General features: G+C 42.5%; 1 long non-coding RNA gene across 5 annotated transcripts in view; it reads left to right on the top strand.

Moving 5' to 3' along the window:
* LOC308178752 overlaps positions 1–16,869 on the top strand; it is a 44,141-nt gene extending 27,272 nt beyond the window's left edge. For 2 of the 5 annotated variants that reach the window (XR_013939946.1, XR_013939947.1), the window contains exons 3-5: positions 28–175; positions 2,157–2,253; positions 7,631–10,983. This is a non-coding gene — a long non-coding RNA (uncharacterized lncRNA). Of the gene's footprint in view, positions 1–27; positions 176–2,156; positions 2,254–7,630; positions 10,984–13,506 lie in introns of those variants that run through there. The other 3 variants (XR_013939943.1, XR_013939945.1, XR_013939944.1) reach the window with 3 other exon arrangements.
* The last annotated feature ends 2,990 nt before the right edge of the window (positions 16,870–19,859 follow it).

Raw genomic sequence — 19,859 nt, 5'->3', positions numbered from 1 at the left:
GGCATGCACGTTTACCTTGTGCTATAGGTACATAATTCCAGTTGAGCATCCCTGGCTGCCTCTGCCAAGAACCCACCTGCAGGTTGGCCTACGCATCGGACTTCGAGCTCTTCAGGTCCACCTCTGCAGCTGGCGGGACTCACCCCAAATGTGAGCGCTTCCTTTAGGGCTGCAGGTAATGCTGGCCTTGGACGAGAAAGCAATTGCATTAGCAGTATGACAACAAACCTGAGCTGTGGCGGATGGCCCTGTTACCGCCCGCTAGATAACTGCTGGTAACCAATGCCCCCCACACACCTAGCCAGACTCCGCGGTGGTGTGGTGCAGCTCCAGGTGTGGTTTGACACGATGGCAGAGCCTGTCCAACAGCTCGCTGTGGCTGCAGAGGCAGTCCCACTCCCCCTCTGCACAGCCCCGGTCCCACCCCTCCGCCTCCTCCTCCCGGACACTGGGGCTCCTCCTTTCTACCAAAGTGGGTCGTGGTTTTCTGAGTGCCCCAAATACCAGTTTTCTGTTAATCCCTCATTTTTCTCAAGTAACTGTTGCTTCATCACCACTTTTTCATTCTTAGCATTACAACAGGAGATGTGTTTGCTTACTTTGTGTAATTTGACATGGTCCTCGGTCTCTGGTCCCTTTTCCTGTCCTGTTATTTTGGTATCTGGAACCAACACGGGACCAGCAAAGCAGCTGGTGGGAAAATGACACACGGCGACATGAACTTAGCTGAGTCAAGCCTGAGTCCCCTCCCTAGGACCTCAAATAAGGCTTCAACAAAAGGGCAGATATGGGACCAAAGCCCACGCTGAGTCAGAGAGGTTGCTGCTGCTGTCACGGTCATTTTCACGACCATCACGACTTCTCTGCCCGGGTCCAAAGAGCACTGGCACAGAACCAGGGACTTGGGTCTTTTTTGTGTTAAACGATTTGGATGGCTTGATTTATCTTGTATCTATGTGATAAAGCCATTCTGAAAGACTTCTAACCAAAGCTGCTGTGGAAGTCATTTGCCAACACTCGGTTCTCTGACAGCCTTGAGGAAAAGAGCACGTGGCCCCATGCTGCTTCCCGAGGGGCTGCTCTGTCTGTGCTCGGAGCAGATGGTGGTGGGGAGGCCTCGTAAGTCTCCTCTCCCTCTGGAAGGAGACGAGGTGAGGAAGGTCCTGCCCCTCACCCCAGGAGGTTCCCCTCAGGCCCCAGGTAGCAGCTTCTGATCAACTCCAGCCTGCAGCAACATGTCCATGTCCTTCTCAGGAGCAGCCGCTATCCCCAGATCCTCCAGGCTGCCCTGATTTTCCTATACCAGTTATTAATATTTACAATTAAGTGGATCTGCTGAGTTTTTAATGAAGGCACATTTTTAAACAATGTAATCAAAGAACTTCCGACTGGATTAAGACTTCAGTGTACTACTGGTCTCATTACAGGAACATGTAAGCACAAATAAGCTTTGGTTTTACTCCCACTTTCAGATAGGCCACAGAAACCTTTCTGCTCGTTCATTATCACTGAACATTTGATCCTAACAGTGGGTTGAACTCCAGTGGCTAGGGCTCCTATGTTGCATCTCAGGCACTGTGAGTCAGCCCCAGACACGCAGAGCTCCCAGGGTGAGATGCCACCAGATGCTCTCAGTCCTTGTGACAAATATCAGCAATTGTAAGGGAATCCTGAGGAGGAGGCATCACTTGAAATAAAAGGTTGAACCGAAGGGTGTGCTGTTTGACAAAGCACAGACACTGAAGGAAGTTGTGCTGCTCTCCCCTTGCCCCCAACCATCCCACCCAGCCTTGCTGAGTCTGCCAGCACAGTTGGTTCTGGGTTCACATTGCAAGATAGCATCAGGAGACTGACAAGGTTGAAAACAACCTTCTTTTCCCTTTCCCTTTCCCTTTCCCTTTCCCTTTCCCTTTCCCTTTCCCTTTCCCTTTCCCTTTCCCTTTCCCTTTCCCTTTCCCTTTCCCTTTCCCTTTCCCTTTCCCTTTCCCTTTCCCTTTCCCTTTCCCTTTCCCTTTCCCTTTCCCTTTCCCTTTCCCTTTCCCTTTCCCTTTTTCCTTCTCCTTCCCTTTTTCTTTCTCCTTCCCCTTCCCCTTCCTTTTCCCTTTTTCCTTCTCCTTCCCCTTCCTCTTCCCATTTTCATTTTCCTTTTTCCCCAGGGACAGGGAGAAGCTGCTGGAAATGAGCAGAACTACTCATTGTGATAGCAGTAACTATCTGCTTAAACGTCAAACAAGTTGCACGCTAAGGAGAAAGGTAAAAATGGCTGTCAGCAAAAGTTTAGAGGTGGTTGTTAAGTGTGTGTCCTATCAAGACAAATTGTTCCTAGAATGTAGCAAATGTTAATTATTTCTGCATGGCAGCTCTAGAAAGGGCAATGTATTTAAGCAGCATGAGAAAATGTGGTCTATCTACCAGCTTCAAACAGTCCCTGCTGGCAAGCCTCCTAATTTGGGGCAGGGTGAGATGTCATCCTGCAAAGGAGGTCTGAGCAATAAGCAAAACACATTGGGACGTTAGTTTCAGTTCTGCTTTGTGTTGCTTGCAGCCCAGTCATTTTCTAGTTACAGTCTTTGAACTTTTCACAAGCACACACAGAGCTCAATTTCAGGACTGGTTGGTAGGCAGGATGTGTTGCAACTGCCAGAAGAAATTAATTGAAAGAGAAGTGTAAATGAACACCAGTAGCTGCACACACACACACACACACACACACTTATCAATTTAACTACTTCCATTTAGAAAAGATTGAAACAAATTGGTACAATCTTCTTTATGGACAACATTAGAATGCAGAATGCATTTTGTACCCTGTCAGGTACAAAACCAGAGTGTTTGAACTGCACCATCGCCGATAAAGGGAAGCTGTATCTGTGACTCCATACCAGTTATAAGATGCAGTTACAATAAAATAGGTGTAAAAGTAGCTATGAGCTACCCATATTTTTTGCAGAAATTACCTCCACATACATTGTACTGAATTTAGTTGGAGTTGGTGACATTTTTCCAGTAGCAAACTTATGATTTTGTTTTACTGTGGGGTTTTCATTAATCTGTCCGGGATGTATCTGCATGGATGTCCTAGCTCTAATGAAGCCACTAAAATTCTGTCAGTGATGTCAGGACGACTGGGAGTTCACATTAAATGATTTACCGCAATGCAAAAAGAATTTAACAAATGCATCTCTGTAGCCATTGAATTCTGACTATTATGTAATTCCTGAAACTTCATGGACATCCGTATTATGTATACTCAGCACACAGGTTAAAAGGTACATGCAGAAATGTATTACTGTTTCAAAGAGAACAAAACAGCAAATAGCCTTGAGCAAAATGAAGCACAGAACCATGGAACCATAGCATGGTTTATGTTGGAAGGGACCTTAAAGACCACCTGGTTGCACCCCCCTGCCATGGGCAGGGACACCTCCCACCAGACCAGGCTGCCCAAAGCCCCATCCAGCCTGGCCTTGAATACCTCCAGGGATGGGGCATCCACAGCTTCTCTGGGCAGCCTGTGCCAGGGCCTCACCGCCCTCTGAGTAAAGAATTTATTCCTTATATCTAATCAAAACTTACCCTTTTTTAGTTTAAAACCATTGCTCCTTGTCCTATCACTACGCTCCCTGACAGAATCCCTCTCCTGCTTTCCTGCAGGCCCCCGTTAGGTATTGGAAAGCCACTATAAGGTCTCCCCAGAGCCTTCTCTTCTCCAGGCTGAACAACCCCAACTCTCTGCCTATCTTCGTAGGAGCCCTCTGATCATCCATGAACATACCTAAATAAAATTTATCTTGATTATAAAGACTGTATTGACTATAAAGACTGTATTGAAACAGGGGTTCTCCACTGATGAGCATACCAGAAATTATTCCAGCTCTATTTTCAGATATTAATAATTATAATTAATTATGAGTTGGAGCAAATGGAGTAAAAGATAAAGGGTTAGAGGCATCTGTCCAAACATAAATGGTACCATCCATGCCTGCTTCAGAGACCGGCCCTTTGGCTGTACTGAGGCAGTGCAGACACAAGTTTCGTGGGAGTGATTCCTCAGCCTACAGCAGACCAATATGAACTTACTTCTCCACATTTTACACTCCCAAATGTCCAAAAGGACACCTCCCGATGTTTTACTTGCTTATTCAATTTGAATAGAAATCAGACATCGATCTTTCCACGAGGAGAGAAAAACGCGGTTTTGTCAAGTGTGACTGAAAATAGGAAATTACGATGGTAACAGCTGCTCAGTCTGACCTCTGATATAAATGCTGCCATAGGCGTTTGTGAACACATTTGGGAGAAAAGGGAAAAACGGCGCTTGTTAAATTGATTTATCTGTGTTAGCTATGCTGTATGAAAGTGCTGGCAGTCAGATTACCTCTCCTAATGCTGCAGTGAGAGGCCACATCCCCTGCAGTGTTGAACCCAAATCACCAGATTAATCTGGGAGTCCCTGAGGAAAAGTGGGGAAGTTCCAAAAACATCAACAGCTGGTGGAGGGGAAGTTTCAACAAACTCAGAGCTTCCCCAGCACTTAATCCTAGTGCTCAGGAAATGCTTGCAGACTAACATCGGAGCAGATTTTTTATGGGGTTAGTTTATGTCGCTTGGAGGATTCATGTGACTGTCACTGCTGGGTTTTGCTTTCATTTTCAGTATTACTGAATTTTATGGCCTAATCACACCAACCCTTTCATTTTTAATTCAGTTTCAAGTCTTGCAAGGGGATGGTTTCTATCACTATGCCTATAGCTAGTAAAAGGCAAGTTTACCCCTGAGCTGCATAACAAACTGATATGACATCTAATACAACCTGTTTTCCATCTCACAACATTTAGTTCCTCAGACTATAAGCAAATACATCATTTGTCTAGAAAGGACTTTCATTTCCTTCTGATGTACATTACCCCAAGAATTATTAAACTCGGGGCTTATTTTGCGAAATGCAATTTCCGCTTCATCCAACAACTCCCAGTGGCTGCTGACGGGGCTGTGCACTGTAGCACCAGTGCCAGCAGAGCTGCTGGGCTGCGAGGATGCCCATGCACATCCTAAGGTGTGCAGGGAGAAATTTTCTCCTCCTTCACTGCTCAGAAGGACGTGTCAGGAAGCAGGGGGCTTGGTGCTATCCTCTTTGGAGGAGCAAGCAGGACTTCAGCCGCTCCCAGCCATCTCCCTGGGAAGCGCGCAGTTCACAGTAGCTCTGAGCATCTCTATCCCTTTCCATAAATGTTGCCTAAAAATAGAGCTGAAATGTGACTGTTTAAGATATAGCCTTGTGGTAAACAAGGAAATTGAGCACATAGCCATGCAAAGCTTTGTTTATTTTTTTCTGTCGGGGTATGTAAACTGTTAAAATGTATTGACTGTAGTTTATTATTTTGGAGCCAATTCCCAATAAGTTTAAGAAAAGCTTCTGCTCTTAGGCTGCTCCGGCTTGCTGCAGATCTCATTGGCTGTGTGCATGTCTATGAGCTTTTCTGCAGTAGGCATTTTGATTCATTTAGCTTACAAGGTAAAAATGTCATAGACATATGCCAAGTAGTATAAACATTTATATTATGATTGCCTAAAATTGTCCATTATAACCTAATTTTCAATTGCCTATGACTTAGGTAAACATTTTCCAGTTTTTATATCAGATTAAAAGTAGGAGTCCATTTTCAAGGCCAAAAAGCCCCACTCAAGCAGCTCAGCCATTAAAAAATATAGAAACGCTGCCAGTCTAGCTAATGTTAACGTATTCCTATTTAAATGTATATTGCTTAAGCATTTCTACAGATAATCAGGAATGAGCAATTTTATCTTTTGATTTCTATAAGAAAGCGCATTGATAGAGTTGACAGACTTGTAAGTCTTTCGTAAGTCTTTTGCATGTGCACGGTGGGCATGCTCAGAGCCACAGGGAACATCACACGCTGGACCTGCCACAAAGAGCTGAGTCTCTCAAGCAGGACATACACTAGGCCTCGCCTCCAGTACTGCATGCAATTTGGGGCACCACAATGCAAAAGAAGGACACAAAACTGTTAGAGAGTGCCCAAAGGAGGGCTACAAAGATGGTGAAGGGTCTGGAGGACAAGACATATGAGGAGGGGCTGAGGCCCCTGGGTTTGTTCAGCCCCGAGCAGAGCAGGCTGAGGGGAGGCCTCATGGCGGCCTGCAGCTCCCTCACGAGGGGAGCGGAGGGGCAGGCGCTGAGCTCTGCTCTCTGGGGACAGCGACAGGACCCGAGGGAACGGCGTGGGGCTGGGACAGGGGAGGGTCAGGCTGGGGGTTAGGGAAAGGGTCTGCACCCAGAGGGTGGTCGGGCACTGGGACAGGCTCCCCAGGGCAGTGGTCAGGGCACCAAGCCTGCTGAAGTTCAAGAAGCCTTTGAACAACGCTCTCAGACATAGGTTTTAATTTTAATTTTTTAATTTTAATTTGTGTGGAGACAGAAGTTGGACTCTATGACCCTTGTGGGTCCCTTCCAACTGGGGTTGTTCTGTGATTCTATGAAAACTGAGACTTTGCCAGGCTTGCATGGCCAAGGGCAACCATAATTCTGACATCTGCAAACCCTTGAGCATCTGAATTTGCAACCTGAATGATCCTGTAGTGCAGTTTGCAGTGTAGGCATAATGTGGTGTGCTTGCAGGCATGCCCACAGTTGTTTGCCATTTATACCTAAAGCTTTCCAGTGACTGCTTGGAGAAAGACTGACCAGGAGTGTCTGGCAGGGCAGATTCTTGAAGGCCTGGCAATAAGGGATCTCAAAATCCTAATGATCAGTCTCCCTCCTTTCCCAGCTTCCTCTGGATGCTCACAGCTGTGTCCTTCTCAGCTGCTGCATGGGAGAGAGCAGCCGTGCCAGCAGGAGTGGGAGGAGGGGTGAGACAGAGATGTGCCAGACAGTTGACCCCAGCTATCAAAAAAAAAAAAAAGCTGCTGCCCTCTCTTGTTTAGAGATGATCAGAGGCTGAACTGGCAAGCTTGCTTTAATGATGACTGCATATCCACTGTAACCTGCCTTCCCACTTGCCCATGACATATTGTGGAAGTAGCACGTTCCAAGTATGAAGGAAGACTCAAATGCAGCTGAACCTTATCTGGCGCAACTCTCCATGTCTCCTGCACACTCCTCTTAAGCCTATAATTTCTGGGAACTGGGATACTTTGCCATATGTGATCTTTAACACTGGTGGCTGTTGCTCTGTTCCCCGTGGTTCACCTGTGCTCTGACAAGCTAAGGAAGTTCCCTGACATGTGGGTAGCTGGTAAGAAGAGCATGCAGAAAGTCTCAGGAGTCTATGGAAGAAAGATGCCAAGAACCTCATTCTTTTGCCAAACCACCACAGCTGTTCACTGCTATCATGCCATTTCTGGCACCCCTGGCTGTTGATAGGACTAACTGTCAATGCTGAGAGGAGATCAAACATGCTGACCAGAAATACTTTAAGGTGGAAGCTGTTAACTGGGCTGCCTTCCTTCTCTAACACCAAAGCATCACAGACAACCCAGAAAAGATGTAAAGAGGACAAAAACAAGAGTATGGAAAGCCATGTCTATGAGGATTGTAAAAGATCATGTGAACCTTTAGAAACAAGCAATGTCTCACCCACTCTTTTCTTTTTTTTTTTTTTAATAGATCCTGAATCCTGTGTCATGCTGCCCTGCCTCCTCTCAGCAAGCCTGATGTCCCTGGCATGCTTCCCACCTCATGTAGTACCTTTGGCTCCCTCACCATCACTTCCCTTACGGGTATCTCCTGGTAGCCTTGACCCTTCCATAATGCAGGGGTTCATTCCCTAAGCCCCTCCATCGTACTCTCGGCTTTGTCTCCTTTCTTCAGCATTCTTGCTGTTTCCCCTCCCAGCCTGGGAAGATGACGCACACGCGTTTGTCATGCAGCAGGAATGTCAGTCAGTCTGTGAAGGTAGCCGAGAGGGCAAACTTGGCATTTTTTCCCCTGCAACCGACTGACCCTTCCCCTCACTGATTTGTCATGCTTTCTTCTGACTCCGAAAAATCCCATTGGAGTATCAGAGTGACTCTATACACCAGTCTGAGATGACTCTTCCTGTCCTTGCAGAATCTTCTCTGATTTTTGTCTTTATTGGCATGCCTGGAAAATGATCCAGTAACCTAAGCTTAAAATTAAAGCTTTGGTAGTTACCATCCAAACCCTATGATAAGGGCAGCCAACTTTGCTGTACGCTTTAAAAAAAAAATCATGGTACAGAGTGCAGTAATGTTTACAGATGTCTTTTTACTAAATTTACACCTACAGTTTTTGCGCAGCTGATCTCACAAATGACAAGCACAGGCATACTAAAAATAAGCTGGAAACTGCACAGAGGAACAAGGATGGAAAAGGTTTTGTTGTTGTTAAGGACTGCATGAAAGAGGGGAGGCGATGAATGCACTGTCTTTCATTGCCTCAGCAGGACAAGAGCTGTGAAGGGGCCTAAGCGTGCTTAGTGCAACAGAAGAGAAAGCGAGAGAGCTGCAGATGACATCCTCCCCAGTACGCAAAAGAGGAACAGAGACTATGAGAAGACGCAACAAAGCAGGGGAAAGGAAACATGGAGACAGTCAGAGAGTCCCTGGAGCAGGGGAGGAGTGGAAAGGAGCGAGGCTGGGAACTCGGTGAATCCTATGTGCAGCCGCCCTGGTCACAGCTTTGCCTCTCTTCTCCCTAGGGTGGACAGCAGGAAGCTGGGTTATGCTCCCACAACTTCGAGCTGCAAATGCACATGCCTGGGGAGAGACTGCAGCTAGACCAGGCAGAGAACAGATGGGACTATGCAGCATGGATAAATGGGAATTTTACCCAGTTCAAACTGTTAGGACAGAAGACAAGTTATGGGCATGCAGTGTGGTTAGATGTACTCCTGACTATATACCATATGTGTGTTTAAATGCCTTACTCCTAAGAATGTAGCATTCCTAAAGCATGCTATAATGCGGGAGTCAGAGCAGCTATTATCCCTCATCCTTTCAAACGGGCAGACCTTTTCAGCAAAGTCCCTCCCTCAGTGAGAGGGGCCAGGAGGACATGAAAAACTAAAGGTCCGGGGCAGCTGGAGTGAAGAAAGGGAAACCAAAGAGAGAAAAGGGATCCCTCCAGTGAACCACATGTGGTGGAGGCAGAAGGGGGCAAGGGATGGGCAGCGGCGAGAAAGGGAGATAAAGTTATGATGAATGGCGAGGGAGATGCAATTGTGTTGTTGAAGTTTGGAAAAGAAAAGGGCAAATGCAAAAAGAAGCCAGCAGAACTAGAGGAGGGAGAGAACGTGCGAGAAGAATTGGGTGATGGAAAATCTTGGAATGGAAACTGGTATTGGGGTTTGCAGCACTATCTGTAAGAAAGCTTGATCTCCATCTCTATGGCTTGCACTTGCATCCAGTGGTTGAAACTTGCTTAGAAGTACAAATCTATGTCTCCCAAGTAGTGATCATTTCTTCTGGGCATTAAAGAAGCTCAGAAGTTGTTAATGCTCATGCTGAGGAATTTGGCACTGGCAGTAATTGTTATCGGGTGCATTTACAAAGGTCCCGATCACCAACAGTACCTGAGCACACAAGGAAGTTGACAGAGTCAGGGCAGCCAGGTACAAACCTCCCTGCAGCATGTCATGTTCATTGCTAACAATTTGGCAGCTCATTTGAGACAGCCTCTGCCCATACCGCTGTACACTATAGATTGAAAAGAAACCTTTCAACACATACATTTAATTTGTGTTCATAACAGGAGATTATAATTTTAAAATATTTGTGAAGAATTACCTAGAGCTATGCCAGATTTTTATTTTATATATATATTTTTTTGTACATCAAAAACATTTATAAAGTGGGGGAGGCTGACAAAAAAAGCTGGTTTTTAGATTGCAAATACTGTGGTATCATGACAGCTTTTAACCGAGAGTTGTAGCCTGTGTGTTAGCACTTTTATTACAAATCCTTGCTCGGCAGCCGAAGGAGCTAAACCAATTCTTAGGTTCTCTAAAAGATCTTTTTAATTCTCCGCTCTCCCTGTGGGAGACTGGAGGCCAGGTATTCTTTCTGCTTGAAGAGTAGGTACCTAGAATTTTTGACAAGCAAAGTTCTTTGCAAGCAGACAAAAGTAGACTAAAATCAAATACACTTGTTAGGAGTTATTTCACTAAATACAGAAATTAAAAGTAGTTGCTTGTTATCCTATGTCACTCAGTTTCTCACACATGTTAAAGACAGTTATTCTTGAAGAAAAGAGCTTTTTCATCAGAAAAAAAAATCACATTTCCATGCTCACAATGGAAAATGGAAAATATCACTGATAACATCACTGTAACAAAACCAAGTAACATGTTTAAGTGCACACCTACCAAAATTTAAAATATTCACTGAGTTTATGTATCAGTGGATGAAACATAATTCTTCTAAAACTCAGTCTAGAGCAATCTTTTCCTGTTTTTGTACAGAGTGTTCTCAGATGTGCTCTGGATTTGGATAGTAAATGCAACAGGCAGCATGATTCTAACTGAGAACGCAAACCTTCATCCACAAGATTTTAGCCAAAGAGAAGTCACACAATTGCAGGCAATGTCGGAGAAGAGTTGGAAAGACCTCCTAAGAAGCCTGTAGCTGACCTCCTAAGAAGCCTGTAGCTTACCTCAGTCAATGTTTCAGCGGTAAGATTCCTACAATGACTTCCAAAACATCCACCCTCCCTACAGAATTAAGAAAAAAAAAGCAGCAGAAAAGAATCATTCTTAATCCTTAATATAAGCACTATTAAACATTTAAATTTCCCTTATAAATATGTCTGTTTTTGTTTTTGTAGCCAGTGTGTGTTTCCTAATTTTATCTCAGGAGACAGTTGTCTAAATCAATATTTACTGCAATGATTCAGTATAACCACTAAATAAGACATATCTCTAGAATCATAGCGTCTTAATATTTTATTTTAAAAGACGTCAATTCTAAGAATTGGGATACAAGAAATATAACCCTGAAATTGTCCACCCTCATTTACGCGCACTGGACAAAGTTCATTACCATAAATGAGCTTCTGTAAAGCAACACCATCACCTGATTTTTATCATTCCTTTTAATCACATTAGATTAACAACAGTGCAGAAACCATTCACCACTTGTCATCTAATAGTAAGAAGAGGAAAAATACCACCAACAGTATCCACATGATGTATTCCTTATGCCACCAACTCTCCATTATCTAGGACAGCCTGGGCCTGAGCTACACCATGGATGTGAAAACACAGTGGCAGTGCTGTTGCAGACCCAGCAGTCACTCTGGCATCTCTGTACCGCATTCCAGTTTCTGCAAGAGCTTGTTAGCCAAGCCGGCTCCTCACAGATAAGATACAGAAATAAGACCATACCACTGACACAGTCTGCTCACGGCCTGGGTAATCTTCCCACAGGCTACAGAGCATGAATGATCTTAGCAGTGAGACTCTCAGAAACTTAAATCTGAAGTCTTAGTGATCTTGAGAAGGTATCCTCTTTGTTGACTTGTCTTTTCTCTCTTTCTCTTCCTTCCTTCCTTCCTTCCTCCCTTCCTTCCTCCCTTCCTTCCTTCCTTCCTTCCTTTCGTTAAGGCTGAGAAACGGCATCATCATACACACAGTAGCCATTCTGGAGGCAATTAATGAGTACAGGGTGTGATTTTCCTTATCTTAACTATTGCTTGATTTTGATTTTCACAATCTGATCATCGTACGTTCATTCTTTGGGGACCATTTAAATTACTGTTTAAGCTGGAAGGTATTCCTAACGTGGCATAGAACATTAAACATGTTTATATTTTCGTTAGTACTATGAATGTCCTTTCTGAACCAGGCCCCATCTGGTAAGACAACTCCTTAGATCTTTCTAACGCACATCCAGTTCCCAGTCATGATCATGAGAGATTGCTCGTCATATCCCAGCACGGACAGGCAGCGAGCATTTGTCTCCATGCTTTAGTGTGCGACTTGTACCATAGTCAGGGGAACTAACGTGGTTTGATTTCCTGTGGGTTTGCCCCCTTCATCTTGAGCTCCTCGCTCTCACTGAGATAACCTCGGCAGGTAGCCCTCTAGGCTGTTTGCCCCCTCCTACAGGCACCCCCCAGGGAGCGCCTGCTGGGCAGCAGGCCTGGTGGGGCCCTGTGCCACCTGCCTGCCCTCAGGGAAGGCCCTCTGCAACGCGGCCGCCTCCCTGCCGCACGGCCATCAGCCCTCACCCCCTCCAGGTTCCCCCTCCTGTGTTCGGTTCAAAACGCACAAAATAATACCAGAGTTGTCTTGAAACCCCAGAGCAATGCTTTTGTAAGGCTACACCACCAGCACATGCTGGGTGAGGCCGGCTTCGATGGAGCTGGAGGGTTACGTAGGGCTGTGTAGACACCGCTGTAACGACCTGCTCCTGTAACGACCTGCTCCTGAAACAAGCTACCACTGAGCCCCTGACATATTTTGTCTTGGCGGGAGCTCATTGGTTCACCCCCAAAAAAGAGCTTCAGAGAGGACTCATGTACTGAGCCACCAGCAGCCATCACCCATGCCATGTGTGAGAACCTGATCCCCTCTCCCACCAGGACCCTGGGTTGTGTCCCTCTCTTCTACACAGCCACCAACCATTCAGCGTACCTGCAGGAACAAGATAGCTTCATCACCTCCTTGGTCAAGAGTTTTTGGTGGGATTCAAATATATCTTAGGGAGGCAGAGAGTAACAGAGCAATTGCATGTATCTAATGTCCTAGACAAAACAAAACAAACAAAAACAAAGAATAAACAAACAAACAGAAGACCCCAACCATCTGGAAGTGCCCCATCTCACAAAATAAAACATCTTAGTGATAATAACTCAGGATTTTCTTTCTTTTAGCAGCTTTTCCTGTGTTAGTGAGAGTTGAGGAGATTTTAGAACAAATTACTCCTTTTTTGTGCGTTTGTTTGTCGTTCAGTTCCTTCCTATTGCCCTACATTTTGAGATTTTACTTTCTAAAACCTCAGAATGTAGTTTTGCCGTCTGTAAGTTCCTCACATTAGTGCTTCCATTAGTAAAAAGGCAAAACCTGATGCGTTTCCTTTTATGTTTTTGGAGTGAATCCTCCAGGACAGAACACCCTCTTGCTGGTTGCATTAGCAATACCTACCCTTTGCATTTGTCATTTGTTGTAACCTTTTCTCCTTCATTATCTCATTTCTTATTAGAAATGAACACTTTTTAAATGTTAGATACTGCTTCTATCATTGTGTGTTACCACTGGCAAAAATACAGCAGGAGTGCAGCTGGTGGAATTCTGTTATCTTGGAGACGCATTTAGAGTTGTTAAATCAAACCCTTAGTTTTTCTTTCATCCTTACGCAGAAATAGCTCCTTAATATAATAGGCATTATTTTGAAGAGACGCTCAAGCACTATGTGAGGATTTCCCTTTTGTTATACACTCCTGACTGTCACATACCATTTTACCTTGGAATGTAGGGGAAAAAATTTAAAAAAAAAATAATTAAGAACTTGTGTCCTGTACAGGAGAAGATTTTACTCAGAAAGAAGTCTCCTCAGAGATGTCCATCCTAGTCTTCAAACCATTCTCCAGTCCCACCAAGCATGGGATCAGAAGCAAGCTCTTCACAGCCCAAGGCACACCAATTAGATCTAGACTGCATCTAATCAGATAATGTAAAACTCAGCAACTCTTGTCCATCACAACTGCAGAGGTAATATCATCTTCAGCAAAATCACTGGTGTCCCTGGATCCTGTCCCTTCACGTCCAGGAATGTAATATACTTCATCCAGTGCATGATAGCAAGCAAAGAAAACAAAATAACCGTTGGGTCTCAGAAAGAATTCATACAAAATACCAACAGAGGGAGAAACACCTACATGCTGGTTGGCGAATGTTTCTCACAAAATAGTCCTTCCATCCTAATCCTTCCATCCTGTTCTTCGGGAGGAACCTCCTAAAGACGAGCCTGGGAACTATGGACTCACTTATAACTCTGCCCAATCCCAGAAACCAGAAACCTAACATGAAGATATTTCTAACATTTTGTAATCTCTCTTCCCCACAGTTAACCTCTCCATTTTCTACAGGGAGTAAAATACAAGTCTCTCTTTTTCCCCCACGAGGTAGCAAACCTGAAATTTCTCTGTCTCATGCATTTTCCTCTCTCCAGCAGTATGCCCCATACTTCCCAGGTACAGTCACCTTTATTTTTAAGCAATGATGTAATTGGTACATAATCAGCTAAACGCTGAGCAATCATTCCCAATTCATATTCATCTTTGACATTATTTGCTTTTATTTCAGTTCTGAAGAATGGCTTTGTATACCAAAGTTTGTCTAAATTTCTTAGCTATGACAGTTGGCATTAAAAAAAAATCTTCTTCCTACAAGCCTCATAGCTGCAGCAAAATAGTCTATTATTTTTATCTGATCTTTCTTAATCAATATATCAATGCATTGTTAAGGTGCTAGAAAAGACATACTACACTTTATAATTATTTTCATTTTGTAATTAAGCATGCACAGTATGTAATCACTTAACAATACACTACATACACATGTATGACAGGGAAGGACTTAGCCTGTACATTATCCTTTCACATTTTCTCATGTGTGAGCAGCTCTGTAGCTGTAACCCTGCATTATGCAGTTGCAAATATTTATCTTTTAATACTCCTACTAAAATTGACACAACTCATATTTTGATTATGATAGATTTTTTTAACTAAAATTTGCCTATGTTAAACACATCATCCATTTTTACTGTACAAAATAACAGAATTAACAGATTAGATAGTCATCTTACAGTGCTGGTGATATCTATGAAGTCAAAGTTTTCTGTATACACAGAAGGAAAAAAAAACTAATTAGTCAAAGCTAATTAGTATGGTGAGAATATGGGAGAGAATTTTCTGACTGCAAGAAATGCTTTCTGACAATCTGCAAGGGCGATTACACACTTTCGTTTTGTATTTGTTTTAAATAATATTTCCATGTTTATATGCAGGAATTTCTTAAATGAATGCATAGTGCTTACTTATGTAAAAATTATACTTTTTTTTTTTCCTGTCTTAAAAAACAGTTGGTTTAAAATTTTGTGCTCACAGAAGCTGAATAACACACTGAATAGTTCCTAATTTTTTGCCCTTAACCCAATAGTAGATTGCAGTTGGAGAAACTTCCTTGTGTGATATACACCAAAAGAGACAAAAATGTGCTGCTGCACTTCAGCTCTGTGGGAAACAGTTAAATAGATAATTGTAATATTTACTAAGATTAAGCTTTTATAAAAGGTAAAACTTGTACCTTGTATTTTTCTTCAATAAGATAAAGAAATATGGGATTTAGAAAAAATAACAGGGTTTTCTAGCATGTTCAGAATACAGCATGCTGTGCTCTGCTGCATGAAATTGGAATGTGAGATGAGAGAATCCAAACTGTTCATTGAAAGTAGGCAACTTACTCTTCCTTTATTTATTTTACTCTTCCTTTTTATCCAGTCAAAGTGAGAGTGAATATTGCCAATCATAAATTTAGATGGTCTTTCATGAACTCTCAAAAGAAAGATGAGAAAGGCAACAACGCATTTTCTGTTCTCTGCTGCTGATGTTTTCTCTGTATAATATAAAGACAATATGCAGTCTCTACATGTGTTCCAAGTTAATGTCAAGTGTTACAACAGTAATCCTCAATTTCTGAGGTACCATTTTTGTCATTAACTGGGAGATTATAGTGTTAGAAAAACATATTCTTTACAGAAAATTAAAAAATAGAGTTTAAGAGAAGTGTTTTGTTGTTGTTGTTTGCTTGCTCGTTTGTTTTTCATTTTGCAATCATTTTGAAATAATTAAGTAGTTCTCCCAGATGTGCTAATGTAACTTAAAATACGTGATACTGAATTTTGCCGTTGCGGACAAATGGCTTTCAAGGATGGCCTTTGACAACTATTAAAAGTAAGTGAACAAAAAAGTGTCAGCCACACATGAAAAAAAAAAAAAAGGTAAAATGTTGATTTCTTCACATGTATGAGGCTGAGCTAGTGTGTCACATACTAATTCTTGTAAGCACCCTTGACATCTAAATTTAGCACCCTTAAGGCAACTACAAGATGCTACATATGAAAAATGTTTGCAATGTGATGAGCCCCACATTCCCTAAGTCCAGTTTTGTAAAGTAATTTTAAAACAACTATTTAAAATATAGATATGTATATATGCAGTTTCCGAGAACAACTTGGACCCCAAACCTTCAAATTGCACATAAACAATGGTCATCTTGTAATTTCTACTGTCTGATACAATGAATTAAACCTTTGAAGCAGTAAAATGAGGAATAATGCTTGACTGAAGTCAAACAGTGGGTATCTTCATGTGCAGGACAGATACTCACTGAGATCAGCCATTTCCTGAACAGCTGACCAAGATTCGAGTCATACAAATGTCCATGAACGCTAAGTGAAGGGCATGTATCGAGCAGCTGTTTGCTATTAGGATGAGTGTTCTCAAGTACTGTGTAGGTAATATTTGGACAGTGTGTCCCATTGTGTAGGATAAGCTAGAGAAACTGTTCTCTGGAAATAATTCTTTCTGCTCCGACTCCCAGTATCACTTCTATTTTCTCACCCTATCTTTCTCCCCCATTAGCTGCGGTGGCACCTCGTCTGTGTCTGGTAGAACAGATAAGTGGTTGTCATCAACCCCACTACATGAATTACTCATTATATCTGCTCTCTGAATACTTCAGAAGCCCTGGACAGTACATTTCTCTTCCTCTGGACTGAGCTGTTTGTAATACACTTGCTGTCCAATTGCTGACTAAGGGAAATGTGAATGCCAGGCTTCCTCCGGGCCCGACCACAGGCACTTGCTTGCTGGCGCACTCCTTGGTCAGCCTGCTTACAGCTGCAAAATTCAATTCTGTCCGGCATCCGACTTTTGGAGAACCCCAATTTCATAGCACCGAATGCTCACAGACCGAAAGCTACGCTTGTTCTCTCCCTGCAGTCAGTGGAGGGCAATGGTGGAGTGGGGTGAGTGGTGCTGGGGGGATGTCCACCTTCCCCCATGGCCTGCTGTGGGATGCCATGCGGCGCCAGGGGACCGCGTGCCTTATTTGTACGTGGTTACAACTCGGTGAGATGTACTCAGCTGAAACGACTATTGTTCGACATGTTACGAGCCTAATTCTCCTTTGAAACATAAAGAGACTTATGATGGGTTTAGCCCACTATGTAGGGGTTAGATCTGTGCTGAACTGCAATCAGCTGCAGTCTTTCAGCCATATGTTTTTGATACTTCTAACATTCCTTGAAATAAGGTTCAAGGAAAACTTTGAAGTCTACTATTCCTCAGTGAAATAAATACTGCTAATGGCATTAACCCATGCACGTCGGTCAGACTCTCCACCTGAGAATGATAAGGAATTAGTCTGTCATAATGATGTAAAGTCACAAATTAAAATCCCTAAGAACTGCTGGTACTTCATCATTCACCTACTACAAATCTTATTTAGAGGGGAAAAAAAAAGAGCAACAACAACAACAACACAAAACATCTGTGATTTAAGACTTTTCTGTTATTTCAGAAAATAAAGGAGTAACTACTTTGTCTCCAGGAAGTTAAAAATACAGTTTTGGGGCTTGTTTTAATTTGTTTTTGTTTTTTCTGTTAAAGATTTTTATGAAAACAAAACAAAGCAACCAACCAAACAAACAAAAAAACAGAAGTACAGAAGTACCCCTAAAGGTGTATTACTACATGTGCATGTAAAAGTACAAACACAGGAAAAGACAAACAAACAAAGATTATGATCTGAAATCTGACTCTCATTTTAACATAGGAAATAACCAGCAGTGAGTTTAAAAGCAGAAGAAATGCAGAATTCCAGCAGTTAAGATTTCCAAAGGAAAATTAACTTGTTGGTGTCAGATTTGTCCATTTGGTCTCAATTTGTAATTGTGAGCAGTGCAAAAGAGAGACGTAGTGACAAATCAATTGGAATTTTAAAGTGTGTCAAACTTAATATTCAAAAAGGCAATATGCAGAAATAAACTATTCTTTACAACATAAACTTTGGGTTTTCACTTGAGGTTATTTCCATATATATAGATCCTGAATTATACATACCTTCCCAAAATAGAATGTTAAAAAAAAAAAAAATGGAAAAGAATTAGTGCTCTGAGAAAAAACAGATTGCCTGTGGATGATAAAGGATCTACTTATGTTTTGTTTCAATAGGCCAGCTGATACATCTAGTAAAAACAGACAAGCTTTGATGCGTACAAGGCTGTTTTCAGATCTAATAAAAGATACTACCCCTTCTTACAAGTTTTGGCTTGCTTATAGCCTTATACCATTTTGGCTACAAGGACAGTGTTACTGCTCAAACAACACTATTGCTGCCACTAACCTCCCAGGTAAAACAACACTACAGAAGTCTTAGTAAGAGCCACTTCATATTTATCACACATTTTAAAAGTATGTAATCTCTCAGAAATGCTACAGGGCTACATGACATACAATATGGCATAAAGTTAATCTGCATTGTGTTCTGAAACGACCCGTCACAGTGAGATAACGGAATAGCACTACAGTTGCAGTCACCAAAACTCAGTCTTTACAAATCAGCAATGTAAACTGAAATTTCCTTACTATTATTGTTTCATGGAAAGACAAATAATGCTGTTTTAGAGAAGTTTTTGACAATGGGAATTATTTTTGTGGCTAACTGACAAAAAGATACAGATAGCTGAGAAAAAACTTCTGACAAAGAAGAAAAGCGTGGAGGGACAAACACGTAACTAAAGGTTCCAAAATCCTATCACCCTGCACGCTGAACTGTTAAATTCCTCTTTAGACTGAAACAACAACAACAACAACAACAGCAACAAAACTTTAATTCCAGGAAAGGAAAACTGATTTTACAAAATTACTAACTTCCTTAATGTACGTATTTTGGGGCTTAAACTTTTCTGACAAACTATTTCATAAAGCTTGGATAAAACTGTTGATCGAAGATGTGAGACAACGGGGCCATGCTTTGGTTTGAATAATGTTAGTGGGTTTGTTTCAAATTTTGTGGTTTACTCTTGAATAAGCTTTTTCTATTGTTTCTTTCTCGCTGATAAAGGTCACACCTCTGCCTTGTTTTTCCCTTCCAAAACTGCAGTAGCAAGCTTTGTCCTATCAGACTGGCCTGTTTTGAAACTTTTAATGGTTTCTTAATGACACTGGGTTCACATGATCCGGTTGTTTCTCTGTACCCCTGCCTATCAGTTCCCCTTGAGCCTTTCAGTCAGTCCCAATAAACTTTGAACGAGGGACAAAGGCTTTCAAAGAGAAGTTAATTCCTACAAATTTTAGGAAGACGGTTAGCAAGGGGAGGGAGAAGCACAAAAGAAGCATGCACTGGTGGAAAGGCAAGTAGGATTTAGCTATTATACACCCTTCTTGCTGTGAGCCAATTAAGCTACCAACTAGTCCAGCATATTTAACACGAAGCAGACACTTTAGCATGGCAGGGATGTAATTCAAGGCTGGAAGGAGCTCAGGGCTGGAAGGGTGTAAGACGCTCTTGCAGGAAAACAAGCTTCCTTAGTTCTGCTGCTCACGTGGCAAGCCTTGTGTTTAGAAACCCTGTGTAAGTGAAAATGAGCGTGATGTGCAAGGGATGCCATTTTGTGGACAGCAGTCCCCCTCGAGTTCATGCTGGTGCAAAGACAAACAGTGTGCAGAGACGCATTCAGAAAAAGTGAGGAAATTGCAGTAGTTCAGGAATCTACGAAATTCCTAGCGTTTTGTTGACAGTGTTCTCGTCTAGCAAACTTAGGAATAACATTGACAAGCTTTAAGAACGATTCCTGTCTTCCCTCACTCT

The sequence above is a fragment of the Anser brachyrhynchus genome (genome assembly GCF_964034855.1).
Source record: "Anser brachyrhynchus genome assembly, chromosome: 1".
Classification (NCBI taxonomy): Eukaryota; Metazoa; Chordata; class Aves; order Anseriformes; family Anatidae; genus Anser; species Anser brachyrhynchus.
The sequence above is the reverse complement of the archived record's forward strand: the minus strand, read 5'-3'. Positions and strand labels throughout refer to the sequence as shown.